The sequence below is a fragment of the Spermophilus citellus genome (genome assembly GCF_964194105.1).
Source record: "Spermophilus citellus genome assembly, contig: SCAFFOLD_102, whole genome shotgun sequence".
NCBI lineage: Eukaryota > Metazoa > Chordata > Mammalia > Rodentia > Sciuridae > Spermophilus > Spermophilus citellus.
The window spans coordinates 1,215,651-1,223,996 of NW_027672732.1; the positions used below are offsets into that span (position 1 = coordinate 1,215,651).

General features: G+C 56.3%; 1 long non-coding RNA gene across 1 annotated transcript; it reads left to right on the top strand.

Moving 5' to 3' along the window:
- Positions 1-6,595: 6,595 nt before the first annotated feature.
- LOC308640688 lies at positions 6,596-8,346 on the top strand. Its single transcript, XR_014020331.1, has 3 exons — positions 6,596-6,723; positions 6,858-7,165; positions 7,741-8,346. It is a non-coding gene; the product is annotated as an uncharacterized lncRNA (long non-coding RNA).

Genomic DNA, 8,346 nt, shown 5'->3' on the forward strand with positions numbered 1-8,346 from the left:
CATATTCTCCAACGAGTGTCAGCCAGGTGGGTCTGGAGAGGCGGAGGAGGGCCACTCTCTTGTTTCTGTATTCATTTACCCCATTTCGCCTCCCAGCCCGACTCTGACAAGGTGGGTCCTGCTCTGGGGTCACCTAGAGGGGACAGCCATGGGGCACCACGGTGGATGCTCAGTCTAGGTGGGGGACGAGGCAGGACAGGTAGGCTGATAAGGTGACAGGACAATGAGGGAAATATTCAGGCTGGCCTTGCCAGCCTCCATCTGGGCAAGAGATTTGTGGGGTCCGAACACAAAATCAGCCACCTGTCTCCTCTCTCTTTAGAATCCCCAGCACCCCTCAAAAATTCTCCAGATGCTTTTGAACAGATACCAGCCACCATGACCTATGAGGGGACGGGGACTTCTTCCCTTAGTCAGAGCTCTCCTGCCTGGCCACCTGGCCCACCTGTGTGGGTGTTGGTCAAATTCATAAACATGGCCCATTCCCCTGTCCCACCTCCCTGACATGCCGCTGCCTGGCTTTACCCTCGTCTAATGACATCACCCAGGAAATGACCCCAACATGGAACTCTCGGAGGAAAAATGCTCCCTGACTGGTAAGTCCTCCATACAGTCAGCCCCCTGGATGGCGGTGAGCACTGGACCGAGGGAGGGAGGAGCCTCCTTCTGCCTGGGGAGACTGGCCCAGAGCTCCCCCTCTCAGAGCCGGTTTCCTCCGCAGAAAGTCAGAGGAGCCTGGATTAAAAGGACCCCTCTGAGTGAGAGCACTCTACAGGCAGTAATGGCTTGTGTTGGAGGATGAATATCTGTCTTCCTTTTTGTTCCTTCCACTTGGGCCTATGTGGCTGTCAACCCTCTCTGAACACAGGGTAGAACAGTCATAATGACCCCTCTGTGCCCCTGGTGTCACATCCATGACCCCACAGGCCTTTCCTAAAGAACCAGGTGAGGGGCTGGAGATGTAGCTCAAGCAGTAGCGTGCTCGCCTGGCATGCGTGCAGCCCGGGTTCGATCCTCAGCACCACATACAAACAAAGATGTGTCCACCGAAAAAACTAAAAAATAAATAAAATTCTCTCTCTCTCTCTCTCTCTCTCTCTCTCTCTCGCTCTCGCTCTCGCTCTCGCTCTCGCTCTCGCTCTCTCTTTAAAAAAAAAAAGAACCAGGTGAGTTTTGACTGTTCCTATGTGAGACCTGAAGTTCAGCCTGCAGGAGGGGACTGACAGGTGGCTTTGCCACACCTGCTTCCAGGCCTGCCCATCTTTGAGGCCACAAAGTCAGAATAGGCTTCAAAAGCAAATTAGGGCTAGGGATGTGGCTGGTGGCAGAGCTCTTGCCTAGCATGCATGAGGCAGGACTTCCATCCTCAGAACCCACTACACACATAGAGCAGATCAAGAACGAACCAAAGATTGGGGCTGAGGTTGTGGCTCAGTGGTAGAGCTCTTGCCTAGCACATGCGGGGCCCTGGGTTCGATCCTCAGCACCACATAAAAATAAATAAACAAAATAAAGTTATTTTTTAAAAAGAGCCTAATATGCAAAAAAAAAAAAAAGAACCAAAGAATACAGGGATGTCTTTCCGCAAAAACCCAAAGAAACCCTCTCTATCCCTCAGCTGGAGCCAGCCCAGTCCGAGGCATGAACTGAGAGTCAGACTCCCCACCTGATCATACGGGGAGCTGGGTGCAGGGAAAAATGCCCTGAGTCAAAAGCAGCTTGGTTCAAAGCCAGTCCAAGGCCACAAAGCTGGATGAGCATTTACTAGACCAAGGAAGGCCCTTGCCAGGCCACACCCATTATGTGGGCACTGAGATGACACAAGGCCAGGTCTGCAGCCTCAAGAGGTTCAGAGCCCATCGTGGGAGACAGACAAGCCCACAGGGAAGTGTAAAGCAGGTTGGTTCATCAGAACTCGAGCCAGCACTGAGCAGAGGGAGCCCACCCTGAGTGGGAAGAAGAAACCCAATGGAAGTGGCATTTGTGCTAGACCCAGAGGGAAGTAATAATTTGGGTATGAAGCAGTGGCAGAAGGGGCCTTCTGGGAGTCACAGGCAGAGACCAGGAAGCATGAAGTCTGAAATCTGAGGGAGACCGATAGGGAGGAAAGCCGGAGCCAGACATGAGGCCTTGCTGGCCAGGCACACCGGTCTCCTGCGGTGGGTGGGTGACAGGGAGCCATTCTTGGAGAGGAAGAAGACTCAGGTAGCTAACAAGGTCCAGCTATCAAGGGCCTGCCTCAGGAGGCCAGGCTGCCAGGGTCTCCCCCCCACCCCCGCACGGGGAGAAGGCAGCTGGGTCACCTCAGCCAGCTGCTCCAGGGAGAGGTGAGAGCCGCTCTGTCAGGGCTGGAGTCAGGGAAGGCTGAGGAAGCCCCAGGAGAGGCATCGGTAGCCTGGGAGGGAGACAAGGGGCCCTGCACAGCCCGCTGGTCTCTTGGCCCCAGCTACTCTAGACTGGAGGGGGACTCCAGCTGGGTTGTTCCCAGAACCCTGATCTCCCCACTTGGTTTCCGTCCAGGACCCCCACCATCACTCTCCGCGTGTTCAGAGCCCAAGAGACTGTTTCCTTGGGAGGTGAGCAACCTCACCCCACCCTGGGCTTCTCTGGCTGCCGTTCCCTCTGCCCAGTGCTCCGGGCCCTTTGCACCCCAGGTCCATAAGAGCCTTTCTGGCTGAGTTCATCACTCCCAGTGTGGCACCCTGCTGGCTGACCCGACCTGTCCCTCATGCCCTGAGCCCATCAGACTCCCTCTCCCCAGAACTGCAGGCCAAAGTACAGCCCATGAAGGTCAAGGTTGCAAGAACCTTAGGGACCAAGCTGAATGACCTCAAATCCACCCCCTTCACAGCCAGGGATATGAAGAGAACACCAGCCCTGCCGGGGGTCACACGGGGGTCACACAGCCGATCAAGGCCCAGGGCTTCCTGCTTCCAAACAGGGGCTCTGGCACCAAAGCCTCGAGAGGGGGAGCAGAAAACAGCGAGGTGTGGGATACAGCACAAAAAAGGCCAGCGCACATTGTCAGGGACCTGAGTTCCAGTCCCCACTCTGCCACCTCCCCAGCCCCTCCCACACACATTAGGGCTTTGGACATGTCACTGCAGCTTTCTGGACTCCAGCGACCTTTTCCATAAAATGGGTGTTTAATACTTCTGTGCCTTCCGCAGGATCAAAGAGGATAAAGCAGAACAAGCCCTCTCTGCAGAGCAGAGCTGGGGGCCGGAAGGCGACACTGCTGAGGTCTGTGCAGGGGAGCCCTTCACCCCACAGCCCTCCCGGCCAGCCCAGTCCAGCCCAGCCCAGCCCAGAGGTCCTCAGATGACACATTTCCCGAGAGCTACCCAGCAGTGCAGCCCTCCAAAGAGAGGGATTTCTTTCTACCAGATTCAAACTGCAGATGTGTGCATGGCAGAACCAGCCCATTCCCCTCCCCCAGAGATTCAGCCCAGCGCCTCATGGCATGGGAAGGTCAGAGGCCACCGTGGGAGGATGGAGGAGGAAGGTATGTAGGGGAAGGGAGTCCTGCCCTCCTCTCCAAGGTACCCCCTAACCTGACTGAGAAACCCAAGCACAAGGTGCACAAACCCAAGGTGTGCCAGACCTACCACAAAGCAGAAGCCAAGGTCCTGGGGTGGGGGTGGGGGTGGGGTAACAGGCCCATCCCCCTGCACATCCACTAGTAAAATTTCACCAGGCTCCTTTGTCCCCACGGCCTACCCCAGAGCCCCAGACATCCACTGGGGGACTCCCACAGACAGCAATCACCTTGCTGAGGGTGTAAGGGCATGCCCCTTCTGAAGTGGGAAGGAAGCCCCAGAAAGAAAAAGCAACCAGCTTAAAAGAATGATACCAAGACTGGAGTTGAGACTTCTTGGGACCTGCATGCCATATTCTCTTCCTACGAATTCCTTACTGTTATGGTTCTCAAACGGTGCTGTGCAAGAGAATGGCTTGGAGAATTTTTTTCAAGGCAGGTGCCCAAGTCTGGAGTAAAGATGAGGAATTTGCATTTTAATGGGTGCCCCCCCCCATTCGTACGATGAAAGCACCTGACACACACCACAGGCACAGGAGCATGCGCATGAACTGTGCACACACACACACACACACACACACACACATGCATGTGCTCAGGTGCACACACATGGACATGCATGAAAGAGTGGGAGGAAATATCATGAGACGTATGGGTGCTAATCCAGAGGCTGGGTTTGGGGTACAGCCCAGACCTTACTGGCTGTATGACCTTGGGTAAGTCCCTTAGTCTCTCTAAACCTGTATCTTTATAGGCAAAATGAGGATAAAAAATGATCGGTCTCATGAGGTTGTCTTAAGGATGCAAGGAAATGTGTGTAAAGCCTCCAGCACAGGCCCTGGCATATAATAAACACTCAATAAATGGTGCTGTGATCATTGCCAAACTCAGTTCCAGTGTGCCGAATGCCTGAGGATAGAAACAGAATGCCAGGCACCAGGGGACCTCAGTGAATAATTGAGCCAGTAAGAGATGCCAGAAGGGTTGTGCTAGAATCAGGGGGTAGAAGTAACAGGGACACAGATTTCTGCTCTAAACAGGAAGAATTTTTTGATAGACTAGAGATGCCCAATCATGAAACCAGCTGCCTCGTGAGCTCACTGTTACTAGAGGATCCTAGAGGAAAAGACTAGATGTTCGCCAGGCAGGGGTGTGCACCAGGAAAAAAAAATGAGGAGGGGGTGGCCTAGATGATCTTGAAGGTGACTTGGAGCCAGGTTCTGCAGGTCAGTCCCTCTCCCCATCATTCTGGTAATTGGTTCTTTTGCAGAAGCCAAGGTCCTGGGGTTGGGGGGTGGGGTGACAGGCCCTGATATTTCTAATAGTTACCCCCAAGGACCCAAAGGGAGCCCAGGCAAGGCCTGACACTCTTGGCATGGCTAATGGCAGGGAAGAAAATGGGTGGGGCATTCTTCAATAACATGTGTCCCCAAGGGCGTGCGTGTGCATCCCTGCACTTTCCTCAAAGGGGCTGCTTAAGAGAGTCTGGGCTTTACTCATTCTGAAGAGAGGGGAAACTGAGGCAGGGGGTGCTTAATCCCTCAAGCAACAAGGTGGCTCAAGGTCCAGGGTGTAGACTGGATGCTCAAGCCTTCTGTATGAACCAGGTGCCTTCCACTTTTACCTCACAAATGTCTCGCTACATCCCACTGAGATGGGACTTTAGAACTCAGAGAGGTTAAGAATCCCACCCAAGGGCTCCCAGCTAGCAAGCAGAAGGGTCTGAGGTTTCAATCCAGATTCTCCCCCAAAACTGGGTGTTTGGTTTTACACTCTCAGATTTATAGTCTCAGATAAAGAAAACAAGAAAGGAGTTAATGTTTCAGGGGGAATAATGTTTGATTATGATCTTCATTAGTGATGAGCTATCTACTTACCCACCCATAATTAAAATTAAGATAGAATCCCATCTTCCCCCTCAGGGCAGAAAGGGCAGGTGTAGAGCCAGGCACACACCAGATAGTTCAAGTGTGAACCATCCAGCAACCAGAAAACCCTGATACCCTTGCCCCCAGGCTGGGAGCCGGAAGCTAGAAGGTTTTGGTCCGGGTTTTCACTCTGTTTTGCTCAAGGCATTTTCATGGAGGGTGGGGTTCAAAGCAGACAGGAAACACAAAAGAGACCTCACTTCAGCCACCTGCCCTCTCATAACTGAAAACTGGCTAGGTAGAACAACAAAAATACCCCAAATTTGGGGGCCTCGGGTGCCTGGCTCTGGGCAGCGAGGGTTGCCTCGGTGGGGTGAGGTGAAAGGGTTTGAAGTTTTGGGAGACTCCTGGCCACCTCAACTTCTGCTGGTGCGGGCCCCAGTTGGGGTGCCTTCCTCGTGACACCCTCCTCTCCAGAGGACCCAGCGGCAGCCCTGAGCCCCGAGGTCAAAGATAGAGGGTAACGCTCAGCAAAGTTTAAAGGGTCAACATTTGGTACAGAAGTCCCCGCGGGAGAGGAGGCTGTTGGTGAAAGAGGGGTAAATAAAGCAAAGCTGTGGCCCACTCCTCAGTCCTGCACCCCAATACTTTGCATCCGAGCCCCCAGCTCCTCTCCAGCCCTGGACCCGGCTCGGATCCCTCAAGCCTGCAGAGCCCCCTCCGCCTGACCCGCGGTCGCCAGCTTTTACCTCTACGCGCCGGCCTGGCCGCCGGGCGCTGCCATCCCAAAGGCGCCGGAGCTGGAGCCACCCAGGGCCAGGCTGGCGAAGCCGCCGAGTCACTGGCACGCGGGGTCCCGGGGTCCCAGGGCGGCGGCAGGAAAGTTTCCGCGGCGCCAGCTGGGTCGAGCGAAGCAGGTCCGACAGGAGCGCGCTCCCGTCGGCTCCGCACCTCCCCTGGCGCCGCGGCTCTCCGGCTCCCGGACTCCTCGGCCACCGGGCCAGCCCGGCCCTGCCAATCCCAGGCCCAGCCGCCTGCAGCTCCGCCCGCCCGGCCGGGGCCGAGCAGGGGCGTGGAGGGAAGGGGCGGGGGCGCACCTGTTCGGTCGGTCGACCCCATTACCGCCGCCCCGCCCCGGCCGGACTGGGCAGGGCCGAGCCCTCTGCGCCCAGCCCGAGCCCCGGCCCCGGCGAGGGCCCGGGATCCAGGCGGAGCTACACGCCCCTCCGCTCCCCGGGCCTGGCGCGATCGAGCGCGCCCGCGGCTCAGCTAGCCAGCCGGGGTCCTTCCCCTGGCTTTAGCTCCAGGGCTATAGGGGTTGGGCACCGAGCAGCGGGTCTCGACTTTGCTTACAAACCACCCCTCTGCCAACCCACACTGCCCTCCCGCAAGGATTTTCGTATGTCTGCTGACCCCTTAAACTTTCCAGTGCTTTCTGCTTCCATCTGCAGCTTCTGGCCCTAAGGACCTAAGAGAGGACAAGAGCTTTGGAAAAGGACAGCACGCAGAGATGTCACCCGGAAGGCACCTCGACACTTGTACCAACGCAAACTCCCGAGGACCCCAGCTGGCTCCGGCAAACGTCTCGCGCATTCTTGCGATCGGCTGTGGCGGGTCCCCCAACTTCTCTTGGAGACCGAGAAATATATTAAACCTTAACGATTTTATTGTCCCACTTTCCAGACAGGAACACTGAGGCCAGAAGGGGGCGAACCCTTTTCGGACCTGATGGCGGGACCGCCACCTTTTCAAACTAAAGGTGAGTTTGCAGAGTTCTCCTGGCTCCTCCCCCCCCAGCCCTGTATCGACGTCTGGGTCCGCCCCACCTGGGCCCTGGCAGTGGCCCCGGCGTCGGCGAGGCAGACGAGGCTCCCTGCGAGTGCGCCAGGCCTTACCTCTGCAGCAGAGCGTGTCCTCGCAGAGCACGCTGGCCGGAGGCCCCAGCAGCGGCAGGGAGGCCCAGGCCAGGGCGCAGGAGGCCGTGCCGCCGGCTCCCATCCCGGACGGGCTCTGCCGCTCCGGGTCCCGCAGGCCTTCCACCCTCCGCGGCACCTGTGGGGCCAGCGCTGTGCCCGCGGTCTCGGCTTCGGGGTCAGTCCCCGGCCAGGCCCGGATGGTCGCTGAGCAGGGCTCCCTCAATTCCTTGGTCTGCCCGGGCTCTGACTCCCACTGCGGCGGCCCAGGCAGGGCGCTATTTTTAGCGAGAGCTGCTCTCCCAGTCCAACAGACAGAACCAGTTAATTCGGCCGCTTGGGAAGGGCCTGCATAGGGAGCTCCCCGGAAAGCAGCTGCAGCTCTGCTGAAAGCTGATCCTTCACATTCCTGCCTCTCGAGGCGGGAGGGCGGGAGGACGCCTCTAATTCCAGAGGGAAGCTGGCGTCCTCTCTGAAGGCAGCCCTGGGCCCAAGTGCACGCCCAGGTTGGCTCTAAACTGGCTCTGAAATCTGGCCCGACCTCCTTACACCGACCTCAAGACCTCAAGCTTCCTATGATGTCCCACAACATGCACACCTGCAGTCCCACCCTTCTGGCTGATCTCCAGCACTAGGAAGTGCCCCTGAAAATGGGGTCTGGGCTCCAGCATCTGCTCACCATCACCACTCAGAAGCTACTTGATGAATGAAGAGGAAGAGGAGTGAACATCAGATACAGGATCTGTAGACCCTGGACAATAAGGAATTCATGGACAGGGTGGACAATATGGGGTGAATAGATGGGGGTGGCTTTGAAAGCTTGCAGAAGATTTTGAAATCTTACAGAACTCCAAATCCAACACTTTCTAGTTGTGTGACTTTGGCAAGCCACCTCACCTCTGTGCTTAAGTTTCCTCTTCTGCAAAAAGGAGTTTGGGGTCTTAAGACAGTCTATGGAATACCCTTTTGTAAGCAAAAGTATTACATCCATTACATGGATGTTCATGTAATGAGTGAAAATGCAAAG